We start from the raw sequence: 15,059 nt of genomic DNA on the forward strand, positions 1-15,059 counted from the left end.
TCTCTCTCTCTCTCTGTCTCTCTCTCTCTCTCTGTCTCTCTGTCTCTCTGTCTCTCTCTCTCTCTCTCTCTCTGTCTCTCTCTCTCTCTCTCTCTCTCTCTCTCTCTCTCTCTCTCTCTCTCTCTCTCTCTCTCTCTCTCTCTCTCTCTCGCTCTCTCTCTCTCTCTCTCTCTCTCTCTCTCTCTCTCTCTCTCTCTCTCTCTCTCTCTCTCTCTCTCTCTCTGTCTCTCTCTCTGTCTCTCTCTCTCTCTCCCCCCCCCATCTCCTATCATCTATATAGCTATCTACCCGTCTATCTTTTATACCAGCTCTGCCAATGGAGGCTTATCTGGTTATGCATACTTCTTCCATCAAGCTGGGATGACATTATATTTGCTACCTAGAGGCCAAAGCTGGGAATTAGGTGATGGCTGTGTATATGTATATATCTGTGTGTGTGCATGTGCACATGTGTTTAGCAGGTGTATTTGCTCAAGAAAAGTCCCAGCTTCCCTTCTTTGAACAGTAAAACTGGAACTGCACTTTCCAAAAATTAAAAACAGGTCCCCAAAGTCTTTTTGTGGTTTAAAGCTATGAAAACTTGATACTGCATGAAGACGCTGGGGACTCCCAGCCCCCAAACCAGGGTCCACTTTTTTAGTTTTGAGACAGGGTTGTCCAGTGAACAGTGCACTTGGAGGGTTTAAAGAGCTAGGTTAAATGATGACTCTGTTGCTGAATTGCCCATGGCTTAGGTGGGCCAAGCTCTACCCTCTACTTTATAATGGAGGTTCCTGGAAGAATTCACCAGTGGAGAAAGGGGGGTAGAACCCAGGGAGGGATATCATCATCATCGACATCTTCGTCATCATTGTCTTCTTCATCATCATCATCATCTCTGTCACTAGTTCTACCTCTTGGAATCCTTATGTCCCTTCCAGGCTCTGCTCAGGAGCTGCCTCCTACGGCAAATCTTTGCCTTTGCTTCAGTTATTAGGCTTCACTTCCTTCCCAAACTACTGTGCTTACTTGTTTATTTTTATTTTGTATCCCCCTTAGCAGAACGTCAGCTCCCTGAGGCCCAGAGCTCTTTAGAGAATCACATGAAGAGAGAGGGAACTCTGCAGACGTTTTGTTACATGAGGGAGCAGGTGAAGGAGCTAGGAATCGAGCCTCAGAAAGGTGGACAAGAGGAGACATTTGGAGTGCCTTCGTGTGAAGAAGGAAGGCTCATCCTGGGCTGCTCCAAGGGGCAGGACTCAAATTCATGAGGTGAGGTCACTGGAGGCAGAGTGGGCCTCATCTTAAGGAAGAGCTCTGTAGTGATCAGGGGGCTTTCTGTCTTAGGTGGTGAAGGCAGCCTTGGCAAATGTTCAAGCTGAGGCCAGAAGACCACCTGGGAAGCACCTCTCCTCTCTGGGACTCTCATTTCTGCATTCCTTTGTGGCTGCTTTCTATAAAAAAGGCTAACTCAAGCGTGGGACTGACAAGTCTATCAGTCATCTCTAAGTGTCACGTTCCAAGGAACATGACCTTTTAAAGGGAGATTTAGAGAGGCATGGTGGATAAAGAGTGGGCGTCAGAGCCATGCAATCCTGAGTTTGAGTTCTGCCTTTAACATATAATGGCTGTGTGCCTTGGGGTAGTCACTGATCTCACTGCACTAACACTATAAATCGAAGAGAAATGACAGCCTGCCTCGAGAGTAGACGTTTCTTCACCCAGGCATTGCCTCTACCAATGAAATCCCAGGTCTAGTCTATGTCCCTAGAGCAGTGCTTCTTAACCTAGGATCTGCAGAGATTTCAGGGGGTCCATGAATTTGGAAGGAAGAAAAAAAATTACATTTTAATTTTCACAAATCTCATTTTGAAATGTAACATATTCTTCAATTATTTAAAAATATTACTTTGACAAGGGATCCATAGGTCTCAGTGGACTTCCAAGGTGGTCCACACTACAAAAGAGGTTCAGAACTCCTGCCAGATGGAGATTAGGATCCTGGATTCAGAACTGGAAGGAGTCTTAGAGATCAAGTCCTGTACTTTACAAAGCTGTGTCTCTAATCCTGAGCCCTCTTAGGATCATAACATTAAAGTCCTAGATCTGGGAATGAGCTCAGAAGCCAATCAGTCCAACCCCTTCATTTTACGGATGGGGGAACTGGGAAGTTAAATATGCCATGAATTTCAAAGGGCTTATATTTTGATCTGTAAAGTTCCTTACTTTTCACTTTGTGATTATGTGACCTAATGAAGCTTGTATTGCATGAGTTCTGACTAATGGGCATGCACTTCTTCCAATTACCTCTAGGTCACCTTCCCCAAAAGGTCCTGCCAGGCACTTTAAACTTAAAGGGCCCCAGACTGAGTTTACCTTTGAAAAAACAAACTATAAAACGATTTCTCTTTCTGATGTTTCTATGTCTGTCTGTGGCCCCACCATTCACCCAGACTCCCATGTTTATGACCTTGGAATTAACTTTGGCTCTTCTTTCTCCCTCTCCCTTCATTTCCAATTCATTCCCCAAGCTAATAACTCATCTCCACAGTTACATCCCCCACTCTCCATTCCTACTGCCAGCACCCTAAGACAGGCCCTGAGGATCACTGACAAAAGCCGCTAACAGGTGTTCTGGACTCTCCTCCCTCCCTGGGCCAATCTGTCCTGCATGCTGCTGCCAGACTGGTCTTTGTTGAGCACAGATGTGACTGCTGGGCCTTTGACAGGAGGCTCCTAATTGACAGTTACAAACAGTTCAGCAAACTAGCCTTGTTTCAAGAGAAGAGAAGGAAGAATGCCGGAGAGAAATAGAGCTGTGTTCTGGATCCCCATTGAGGCTAGCAGCGTGACACGGAAGGGGAATCTCTTAGCTGACTTTGCCATGTCAACTTGTCCCAGGTGTTCCACCAAAGACAAGAGAGGATCATGAGCAGAACATCACAGAACCATTCAGCGGGGAACTGAGTGAGGCGACCAGTCTTGGGCTTTCTGCCAGGGCCAAATAATGGCCAAATAAGTGCTATGTATTTGCAAACTGCAGGCTGAACTCTCTTTGCAAAGAGACAGTGAACGTTTCCAGCAGTCTCACTGCTCTCCAGTTCTCTGGGAATAAGGAAATGCTCTTCAAAATGAGTCGAGGCAAAAAGAAGAAAAGGTATGTGAGGAGCCAGAAGAGTGTTTGGGAAGTCAGAGGGAGAAAATGGCCCCGGGTCCTCCAGATTGTGAGCTTGCTGATTCTCCTTCATCACACTAGTGATTTCCTGGAATAGTATTTCTTTTCTCTGTGGCAAGTCAATTCAGAAATGACCTAGACCTTTGACCAATGCTAAAGGCAGCTTCCAAATTACTCTCTTGAAACACTCCGCTTGGATGTCTCTTTGGTGCATCGCATTCAATTCAGCACCAGGGGTATTTGTGTCCATCTCTAGATCCAAAGTGCTTTGTACATAGTAGGTTCTTCATAAATGCCTAAAGAACCGCCATCTGGGGCTATCATAGCCCCCCTTCCCAGGGACTTTCTCTTAAAAACAGAGAGAAAAATGCCTAGTCTTTGAATGCAGGAACAGGACAAGGGCAACTGGTTCATGGCGTGTGGGTCTACAAAAGTGGGTGAGAAGATGAAATGGAGAAAACCTTGGCAAAGAAGAGGATCCAATGGAAAATCCCAGGGACTCCCAGTGTTTACACTGGAGCTGCCTAAACAGAATCAGCCTCAACACAAGCACAAAAGAAGAAGAAAAAATGCTGCAAAGATCATTGTCTCTGACCTACATCTGACCTTTAGGAGAACGTCAAGAAGCCTCATGTTCCTGATCTGGCTCCGAGAACAACCAAGAAGGTTCACTCATACCTCTCAACATAGACCATGTTTATTCCAGTAACACAAGCTACTTTGCTTTAAGCACTTCAGCAACGCTAGAGAAAGCAATGAATGGCATCAGGTTTCAAATGTAAGACTCTACCATTCCTTCAAAATCCAGGGTGCCACCTTCTCCACAAAATCCTCTCTGATACCCTCAGCTGGAAGTAATGTCTCCTTCCTCTGACCCCTTCTCCCCCCAAGCACTTTGTGCAAACCTCTCATGGCAGTTAGTACAGTTTATCTCATATCCAAGTTATTCATCCCACTGTCTTATGTATCCTACTGGATTACAAGCACCTAAGGGCCAGGGCCAAGTCTTTGTTATCTTTATGTAGCCCATGGTGTCCTGAGCAAAGTAGATCCCCAATTAGTAACCGCTGAGTGGGTTATCTGCAGCAAATAAATCAAGTCTCAGTTCAGTCATGTCCAATTTTTTGTGACTTCATTTGATATTTTCTTGGCAAAAATACTGGAGTAGTTTGCCATTTCTTTCTCCAGCTTATTTTACAAATAAGGAAACTGAGGCAAGCAAGGTCAAGTGACTTGCCCAGCATCACATAGCTAGTAAGTGTCTGAGGCTAGATTTTAACTCAGAAGAGGAGTCTTCCTGAATCCAGGCTTGTTACTCTATCCACTGTGACACCTAGCTACCCAAAGAAGTCTAAAACAGAAAATTATAATCCACAAATAATCCAAAGACATTAATTTGCTCAAAGTTTCAACTTCTTATCCCCAGCAAGAGTCACTACAATTAACAAAAGTGACATATGAGATTACCATTTTGTCTACATATAACTTACATAAGTAATGTCTTCCATGTTCTCTTCTCTTGCTTGAGGACAGGACTTGTTTTTTTCCTTTCTTTGTATCTTGGTGCTTAATAAATGTCTTTTGAATGACTGACTGATAACTCTCTAATGATAGTGGCAAGATTTTGTGACATTAGATAAATCACCTAATCTCTCTAAGTCTCAGTTTCCTCTCTGGTAAAATGAAGGGACAGGAGTAGGTAGCTTCTAAGTTTTCTCCTATCTCCAGATCCATGATTATATACATCTAAGAAGTATTGAAATGTCTAAAAGGTGAGAGAACGGTGAGAAATTGATTCATCAAATATGAATGGAATAGCTATGGTGAGCCTAATTCTAGGAAATTTAGAGAGTGGAAGATCTCATCCTTGTCCCCAGGAAGACTAAGATGAAACATGACGATCATTGACAAATATTTGGAGAACCATCCTCTGGAAGAAGGAGACTTGGACCAGCAATTAGTCACTGACAGTATGATCAAGAGGTTGGTCCTGATGATCGTTCTGGTCCCCAGGATTAAGGATCCTATTCTCATTAGAGACAAGATGGGCACATGAGTCTGAAGATGGGCTTTGCAACTCCACTTGGTCTAAGGTTCAGCTTGCCTCATCAGACCCTTTTATTGGAATCAGTAGGAGCTCAAACACTGAGTAATTTGAAAGTAATAGTCATATCTTTCTTCTGGCAACTCTAATGGAAGGGCCATGATCATTACAACCTAGAACAAGCCATTCGCCTTCTTTGGCACTCTTAAGGAGTACCTTTCCATCTTCTGTAAAATGAACTGGTTGAAATCTAAATTATATGAGCCTGTGTTTTAATAGGAGAAGTTAAGTAATAATACAGAGTAGTGTATGATTTAAATGGCAGATGAGTGGTCTAGAGGTTCCGAGGCCAGAGAAGTCATTATAGGCTACTGTAGTTGGGGAATGTATCAGGGAGGAGATAGGATTTGAACTGGACTTCGAAGCAAGGAACAGGAATGGGAATATAATCAATCTGGGAATCCTTAAGAGTTGGCTGCACATCACAGGAAATTAATTGTTTTGCTCATTGGCAACTACCCTCATCACTATGCAGAAAGGATTATCTCCTGTGAGATCTGCTCAGCTTTGAAACCATCTTGGAAATGTCCACAGATGTCCTCGGGTCAAACTAACCACAACAAGCCCCTGAAGTGTATCTTTGCTTGGTGCTTGAGCCGGACAGCTTTCAAAACTGTCTGTCTTGGTAAGGATAAAAGCTGGAAAGGTCACCCACACACTGAGTTCACAGATTAGCCTTGGGCCAGGGATGGTTCAGGAATTGGAAACTGCAACAATGGAAATGCCTCATACAAGGCTTGCCTTTTGGATCTGAGTTACACACAATCCAAAACCGAGGTCAAAAGCAAGTTCAAGGAAGAAAGAACATGTGACAGAACAGAGACAATGGACAGCTTGGACATCTTTACTTTTTGCCACATGTCTTACCCCAAGGAAAGGAAAATACGGTCTGGAGGAAGGGCTCAGTACTGAGATGCCCTATCAGCTGGGAAGCAGACAAAGGGAGAGGGATCCCCCACACTTTGTGCCTTCGGCAGCCTTCAGCAAAGGAAACAGGAGACCAGCATGGCCCTCAACAAAAATGGAGTCACAGATTTCAGGTGAACAGGTATGGGAAAACCATACCTGCAAAGAGCAAACTCACAAAGCATTTGAGGTTAGCTAATCATCATAGGTTTAGAGCTAGGAGGAACTTTGAAAAGTTCACCAACCTCTTCTTGTTAGAGAACAGAAACTGAGGCCCAGAGAGGTGAAGCATCTAGCCCCAGGTCACACAGACATAAAATAATAGAGGTGAGATTTGAATCCATATCATATGCCTCTAAATTCAGGACTCTTTCCACCATGCCAACACAGGAATCACATGCAGAGAACAGACTCAGTTTCCTCATCTGCAAAATGAGGAGATAAAACTAGACAGCTTCTGGGATCCCTCCCAGGTTTATATTGATGAAGATACTAAGGCCCTATGACTTCAGAAATATTTGTGGTATGCATGTTTGGGATCACCCAACATTCCAACAACCTGTCATTAAAATGATTTCTTTAACTGAGAACTAAGGAAAACCTTTGGGTCCACAAGTAAATCCAATGGAACTATTTTATTATAGACTCTTGTTTCGAATCTATTTTAAAAAATAATTCTTATTGTTTCTTACAATTCAAGGTACTTACTGACAGATGGCCCTCTGAGCCAAGGGAGAAATGAAACAGGTGGGAACCAAGTGGGTAAGCTCCCAGTATCACCCATTGAACACAGAGGCAGTAAGTGAAGGTGCTGTCCAGCAACTATTTCTCTACTTGGTGTAGAAGAGAAACCCCCTATCCAAGTGGTCTTAAGCAGTACATCCTTTTCCCTCTCTCAGGGAGAACTTCAACTATACTGTAAATATCCTTGAGGTTGATGTGGCATTTTTTTTTAGTCACAGACTGAACTACATTGAACAAGCATTACTTAAGTGGGAGGCACTGGTTAGGCACTAGAAATAGAAAAAATCAACCTCAAAAGAGCTCCAAGCCTCAGGGAGCTTACAGTCTAGTAAGGGGAATACAAAATTAAAATGAACAAGTAAGCACAGTAGTTAGGGGAGGAAATGAAGCCTGGTAACTGAAGTGAAGGCAAAGATTTGCCCAAGGAGGCAGCCCCGAGCTGAGCCTGGAAGGGACATAAGGATTCCAAGAGGCAGAAATAACATGCAGACAAAGACAAGGACGATCATGATATCCCTCCCCAGGTCGACCTGTCTTCTTCCACTGGTGAATTCTTCCAGGGACCTTTATTTTATGGAGGGGCTGGGTCTGAGGTTGCCACCTGCCTTCATTCTTCTTTAGATCCTGTGCCTGACTTCCTTAAAAACCACTCTTTGGGGCAGCTAGGTGGCACAGTGAATAGAGCACCTCCCCTGGAGTTGGGAGGACCTGAGTTCAAATCCGACCTCAGACGCTTGACACACACTAGCTGTGTGACCTTGGGCAAGTCACTTAAACCCAATTGCCCTGCCCTCTCCCCTCCAAAAAAACAAAACAAAACAAAAAAACACTGTTCCCTTTGTTTCTTTTTTCTATTCTCTTTGTGTTCTGGTGTTTGCGTCTAAAATAAAACTGGGGGGGGGGCAGTCTTGCCTCCTTTTCAACTGATTTTTCTGAGTTCTCTTCCTTCCTTACCATGTAGGTTCCTTGAGGGTGAGGACTATCTTTTCACCATGGTCAGTTTTCTTTTCAATCCTGTGTATTTTAATTTATGCATAAAAGCCATAATTTGGAGGAGGGGTCCATAGGCTTCACCTATGAGGTCCGTGACCAAAGAAAGGTAAAGAATCCCTTGGTCTAGAAGGACTGTGAATGATCGCTATAGTGGGTCCTATGGCCATAGCTATTCCCATTTTGGAGATGAGAAAGCTGAGGTCACACATTGTATTCTAGGCTTAGTGGATGTTCCAACCCGCTCCTGCTCCTGATGGAGATACTGAGATACTGAGATACTGAGATAGATGAAATTCTCCAGGTCAAACAGTTAGAAAATGATCGACATGGGATTTGAGACCATGTCCTTTGATTCTGAATCCATTTCTCTTTCCACTCCTCGGAGAATTCTTAGGCTTTTGTATGTTAGGGGGCCCCATGGCAGTCTGGAGAGACCAATGGATCCTTCCTCTAGGAATCATGTTCTTAAATGCATCAAATAAAATATTTAGGATCACAAAGGAAATAAATGACACTAAAATGCCATCATTACCTTTTTAAGTTCACTGGTCCTACTCTGACAATATGAGCATCAGAGTCAGAACATAGACTCTAGAAATGCATGCTGTGAAAGGAGAGAAAGCAACAGACAGACAGACACATAGGAATTAGGTAAAAGGCACAAGACACAGCCTTGGCAAGGAGAAGAGCCACCTCTTTCTCACTTTCTTAAGGCACGAGTAAGAGAGAAGAGGATGGGACAATACAGAGACGTTTCAGGGTCCAGTGGAACAGCAGGATATGAGGAGCACACCACAAATGTCCTCAGTTTCCTCAGGGAGTCAGAGGTGAGGTCATTTGCTAAATGACAGAGTGGGGGCTGAAGGAAAGAGATTTGGAGCATAATAAAGAATCAATCAGGGAAGAATAAAATGATTGCCTTATAGCAGTAAAGACTAAGTTCAGACTACAAAAGATAAATTTGGAGTGGACCTGATCAGCAGAGGGGTGTGATTCCTTCCCGCAGCATTCAGAATCTTGGGAGTAGAAGGGTTGGAATGACTGAAGGACGATGGCAGCCATTTCTCCAACGAGACCAGTTCATTCAGACGGGAAGCACTTCCATCCACCTATGACCACACCCCAGCCAAGCTGCTCCCCAGCCCTCTCCCCTTCTGGCTATTGCCTTTTCAGGGCTTAATTGATGTTGTGCATGGGCAACTTATATTCTGGCTTCTTCCTCCGTCTCTCCCATGAGAAACCATCTCAGAGTTTCTCACAGGGTCTTGTATCCCAAGGTCTGAGGTCCCTCCCGAGGTCTTCCTCCGACCCTAACCATTACTTAATCTATCTTTAGAAGGCAGTTTAAGGCCCCTTCTGCTTTGCTTCTCCAGATGGGATACAGTAAGGGAAGTCAGAAGTGCTTATGACACTCTCTTGAAGAACTGAGTGGCAGTGTCAAATTACAGGTTGAATCAGGGATATAGAGCCAGGAAGATCTGGATTTGAATCCTGCCCCAGGCACTTACTAGCACTGTGACCCTGGGCAAGTCCCTTTGCCTCTATTTGCTTCAATTTCTCCCCCTTTAAAAGAGGAGGCAGGACTCAGTAATGGCTAATGGCCCTTCCCACCAAATCTTGCCTCACCTTTTTCCTGTGGTTTCTCATGCCAAAACACAGAATTTCAGAACAAAATCCCAAAGTGGCAAGCATTGTTCAATCCAAGCTTTGATGAACCTGGAATAGGAAAGGGCTCACTTTGTGGGTACATGACTCTCTAGGGCCTGACACCTTCATTTAGGATGTTAGTCAACAGATATTTATTGTGCTCTACTATGGGCCAGGTGACCCGCTAAGAACTGGGGCTACAAAGAAAGGCAAAAGATAGTCCCTGCCCTCGATGAGCTCACAGTCTAATGGGACATCCACCCAGGGTAAGGGCCTATTCGTGTGACCAAATGTTGTCTTTAAAACACTTTACAGAAATGATAAGTGGGGGCAAGAAAAGTCAGCAGCAGCTTCCCCAGAATGTGGGGAATCCTCCTTCTCCTCCTCAGCAGGAAGGGCTCTCTTCTCCACTCCATGTCAGCCTAAGCTGAGGCCTTTCTTGGGCACCACAGTCTTTCTACCACCTCCTCTCTTCTGGAATTTCCCAGTCTTTCTAAAGGATTTTGTAAAAGCACCCCTGTTCATATTGTGCCTTACACACAAGGGCTCATCCTGACCTCGATAGAGCTCTGCAGGGTGGACCACACAATCATAGATTTAGGAGCAGAAAGAGTCCAACTCTCTCATGTGGGCCCAAACTTACTTCTCTGTTAAATGAGGATGGCTGAGCTTTATAGGATCATTACCTTCTTATAGTCCCAAATGAAGAGATACAGCAACACAACTTTTAAGTGTTGAGGGAGGATTCGAACCCAATTCTGTACTGACTCCAAATCCAGGGCCCTTCCACTACACCCTATTGACCTCTCTGTACACAAACATACACTGCCTCCACCACCACCATACGAATGTAGATATAGTGTGTGTGTATATATATATATATATATATATATATATATATATATATATATATAGAGAGAGAGAGAGAGAGAGAGAGAGAGTAGATACTAACTCTACTTCCCAATGGAGAAATGGATGGGTGAATGCTTGGCCAAGGTAGCAGTTACTAAATGGCAAACCTAGGCTTTCTAAGCCCTAGGGTCATAGACTTAAATTTCCAAGGGACCTCTAGAAAAAAAGATGAACAAATATGTTTCCCAACCCTTGGCAGGGGAGCAACGATCTACAGTTCCAGGATGAGACAGACATGTTTAGACACAGTCAATGTGTGCCTTTGCTCAGCTTGAGTGACTTAATTATTTCAAGGGAGAGCTTTTCTTTTTCTTTTTTTTGAGGGGGGGCAGGGAAAAGAGTGAAAAATAGTAATAGTGATACTGAAAAAAAAGGAAGAAAAGAAAGAAAAGAGGGCCAATGAATCATTTCTTAAGATGAAAAGAAGAGGGTTTGTAGAGAACAGATAAGCAGGGCACGTTGGAATTATCGTGTTAAATTTGAATTATACACTCCTCCCCAAATAACCAACTGCATTTAGACAGGGACAGGGGATGGGGAGAGAAAGATAAGTCGTGTGTAACAGAAATTCACGGATTCTTATCCAAGCCCCATTTTTTTTTCTTTGTATATTGAACCGGTCCTAATTGTTGATGTTCATTAAGTTCATGAAAGAAATTTTATTTTTTCAAAATTGGGGAAAACATTTGGAAAGGACTTGAGACATCACGTAGGCCACCCCCTCCTTTTATGTCTGTCAAATCAGGTGCAAAGAGGTGACATTCCTTCCCAAGGTCACCCAGCTAGAGGCGGCTCTGCCAAAGTCATTGTGTCTAAATTTCAATTTGAGCTCACTTGGTCTGGCCCCTTCCTTCTGCAGAGGAGGAAAATGAGACCCAAAGAGATAAAATGTCCTGTCCATTTCCTGGCCCCTCTGCCCCAGGATTCTTCTTCACTGGGAATCTGCTACATGTTCTTTATTCCTGCTACATGCCTTTCCATTGACCTTCGGACAGCCCCTGACTTGACTTCTTCACGGACATGTTTTGCCAGGCATAGAGCACCATTAGAACAACACTGGTGTGAAAAAGATGTCTGGGGAGAAGGGTAAGAATCTTCCAAGCCTAGTGGAATTTCTCAAAGGCAATCCTGCCCACTTTCACCCTCCTGGATATGGAGCCAATCTATTACTTGTGAGCAATATTTGCCCAAGACATGAATGAACCAGGCTTGCCATGCAATTAGCTGGATTCCGATTCCATATTGCTGCCCTCTATGCACTCTGATCCAGCCAAAATGGCTACAAGCTGATCTCTACATCATATTCAATTTCCCACTTCAGGATTTTATATGTGCTGCTCCTTCACTCCCCATTCCCATGTCCAGAACACACTCACCTCACCATCACCACCCAGAAACCCTGATCCCTTCAGAGTGACTCGGGTACCACCTCCTATGAGATTCCTTTCTTTATTACTCTCCCTGACCCATTACTCATATTTTCTCATCCTTGAAATTGCTTCATATGTACTTAAGTGCATTTTCTTACTTGTGCCCATGTAATAGAAGTTCCTTGAGGCCAGGAAATAAGTCCATTTTGCCATTGTATCCCTAGGGCCTGGAACAATGAAAGGCACCTTGTTGAATTGAATCAAATCTCTGAAATAGGGGTTAATGATACTTCATACCTCTCAAGGTCATTATAAGAAAAGAACTTTGAGAAAGTCAAAGTATTATCAAAATTGTGATGTCAGCATTCAAGGGAGCTGCAGGAAGAGGTTCACAGAAAAGTGTTCTAACTCTGCAGTCAGAGAACCTGGGGTTAAACCCTATCACTTATGCTTATGACCTTGGGCAAGTCTTTTCACCATCTTGGGTGTACAAAGAATGGCCCAGAGAGCATCTGGCATCCTTCTAGTTATCATAATCCTGTGCCCTCATACAGTCACTTCTCCTCCTTGGGCCTCAGTTTCCTCATCTCTAAAATGAGGGACCTGGACCACCTTGCCTCTGGGGCCCCCCTAGCTCCAGAGCTAGGGCACTCTGATGCTAAGAATGGGGAAGCTGGTACATAAATGAGAAGTCACTGAAAGATTGTGGAAGAAGGAGCAAGAGACAAAGAGGAGTGACTTCAATGGCCAGAAGTCAGGAGAGGAAAGAGTGACCCCGACTCTGCTCATCTTGGCCTCCCTGCTGGGGTCGCCTCATCTTCTAGCATTAAGAGGCCCCATCTCTAAAGTCATTTCTGGGCAGGGGAGAATTGGGATGGTGCCCACCCACCATGTCTGCCTCTCCGCCTCACTGGTCTAAACTGCCTCACTTAGGGTGAGTTCTTGAAGTCTTCTTGGTCACCAACTTTCTCCGCGACAGGAACCCATAAGGTTCAAGGCAGGACAAAGCTCTAAATTCCACTCTCTCAAGGAAGAGAGAGACCCAAAGGTGTTCCATCACTCATGTGAAGTAGGATCTAACGGGCCATGTTATGTTTTTCCTTTGACTGGGGGGAGGGAGATTTGGATATGGTTTCTCTAGCACTGTCCAATCCCCAGGCTTAGGCATTTTCCAGATGTTGGGCTTCATCATAGCTGAGTCATCAGTGATGAAAGGCAATTACCACTATTTGGAAAGGCAAAGCCCTAACATGTAACATTTTCTACGTTAGATTGACTTTAGACTTGATAGACTTCCCATTGGGAAAGTGAGGAAACACTTGAATCACACACAGCCTTAGCCCTTGCCTCTGGTGCAGAACTCCAAATTCTTCCAAAAAAAGAGAGTTGCATTGGCGCTATGGGGGAGTGAGAAGAGAATGCCCCAGGGCTGCCAGTGACCACATAAGTGACAATGAGTAGATCACTTCTCATTTCTAGGACTCAGTTTCTTCATCTATAAAATGAAGGAGTTAGATGAGATTATTTCTAATGACGCTTCTGGCTCCCAAGCTTTATGATATATGACCTTGTCTCCCCACCCCCTCCACCCAGAAATGATGAGCATAGTAAGAAGCTGGATAGAGAAAAACCCAATTCAGTAAGTATTAAATGTCTACACTGTGCAGGCACTAGGAATAAACCTGCAAAAGAATCTCTCCCTTCCAAGAATTCCCATGGGAGTGGGCTGGGAGGGAATTGCAGGACTGCACGCGTAGAGATATAAGGAATGCATGAATTAATCCATAGTGTTAAGTTACTTACTAGGGGCACATACCTGTGCTAAGAGCTAAGGATACAAGCAGGAAAGCGGGTTCCTTGCTCCCAGGGGTCTCCCACTCTAGCTGAGGGAACCTGGTGGAGCAAAGCAGATGGGAGTCTCTATTTTTATTTTTTTTATTATTATTTGGATTGCTAAAACCATCTCCCTATCTAGTGTAGAATCATTTGACAATACCAAGGATTTCAGTGGTAAGAACTTTCTTTCTGGGACTCTAGTAGCTGTGACTGCTGAGGAGGTAGGGAAGGAAGATCCTATAAGGGCAGTTGTCAGGACACCCATCTATAAGGTCTGATTCTCTGGATGCTGGCCACAAAGGCTGGGCTGGAAGCAACGTGTGTGAGGGGATGGAGTCTGGAGGAAAGCTCTACCAAGGGCCTGGGTCCAAACTCCTGGCCTAATACTGTTGGGGCCCAAAAGGAGGCAGCTGCTGGTGGTAGCATACCAGCTCCTGTTTTTCCTATAGGGTGCCTTCTATTAGGCTGGTTGGCTTATCTGCCTAGTCAGTGGCAATTGGTGAGGATGGCAGGTCCTTCTCCCCCGGCCTTATTGTGGGCTAGTATGCTGGCATACCTGGGAAAACTTGAGTTTCCCCAGCTGGGACTCCTATGAACAAAGTGGTTATGAAGCAGACTGGGGCAGTTTGAGTTAACTTGACCCCAAAGCAGAATGATCAGAACCAAGATATTGGCCTTTTCAGCAAGGAAGACATAAAGCCAGTTCTGGAAGGCTAGCATCGGTCAGTGGTTGCTATTGCCCTTCATTAGAATGGAGGTTGGGGGGGGCATTCTAGACAAGGTTTCCCTTGATATTTTCTTGGGGGGAACGGTTTCAGGCTGCAAGGGATGAAGAAGAGAAAGATCCAAGACAAAGGCTTCCTGGGCCAGAAGCAAACAGCATTTGGACCTTGAATATCTCCTTGCTCAAAGGAAAGTGCCTAACTCCATAATTTTATCTGTATTTTGCGTTACAGAGATATTGCGGCATGGCAGAAAGATAGCAAGTCTGAGGGTCAGGAAAACGGAGGTTGAAGCCCTGCCTTGATACTGGTTGTGTGACCCTGGACAAGTTATTTGACATTCCCATATCACGAAGGAATAAGTTTCTGTAGCAGATACTGAATTTGCAATGGGAGTCCTTAGGCCAATGAAATCACCTATCCAGTCTACTTCTATGAGGCTTTTTCATGAAAGTTTCCTTAAAATGCATTTTTGTTATGTGGAATGCTAATTGTATTTCTAAGCTGCATAGAAATTAACAAAAAATATTCTGTGTTTACTTACATGCAAAGAGAGATGTGTATGATAGCATAGCCAGGCTCCAGACCCACCTGTGGCATGTCCTGGCTATATTACCCTGGGTAAGTCACTTGCCCTCTTAGCGCTCTAGGCAATGCTCTCAGATCATAAG

General features: G+C 44.3%; 1 protein-coding gene across 1 annotated transcript in view; it reads right to left on the reverse strand.

Moving 5' to 3' along the window:
- Positions 1–15,059, reverse strand: part of SYNPO2 (synaptopodin 2) — a 196,690-nt gene that overhangs the window by 169,873 nt on the left and 11,758 nt on the right.

Source organism: Petaurus breviceps, unplaced genomic scaffold (assembly GCF_028583685.1).
Source record: "Petaurus breviceps papuanus isolate PSGF00001 unplaced genomic scaffold, PetGlider_PUasm1.0 689, whole genome shotgun sequence".
Taxonomy (NCBI): domain Eukaryota; kingdom Metazoa; phylum Chordata; class Mammalia; order Diprotodontia; family Petauridae; genus Petaurus; species Petaurus breviceps.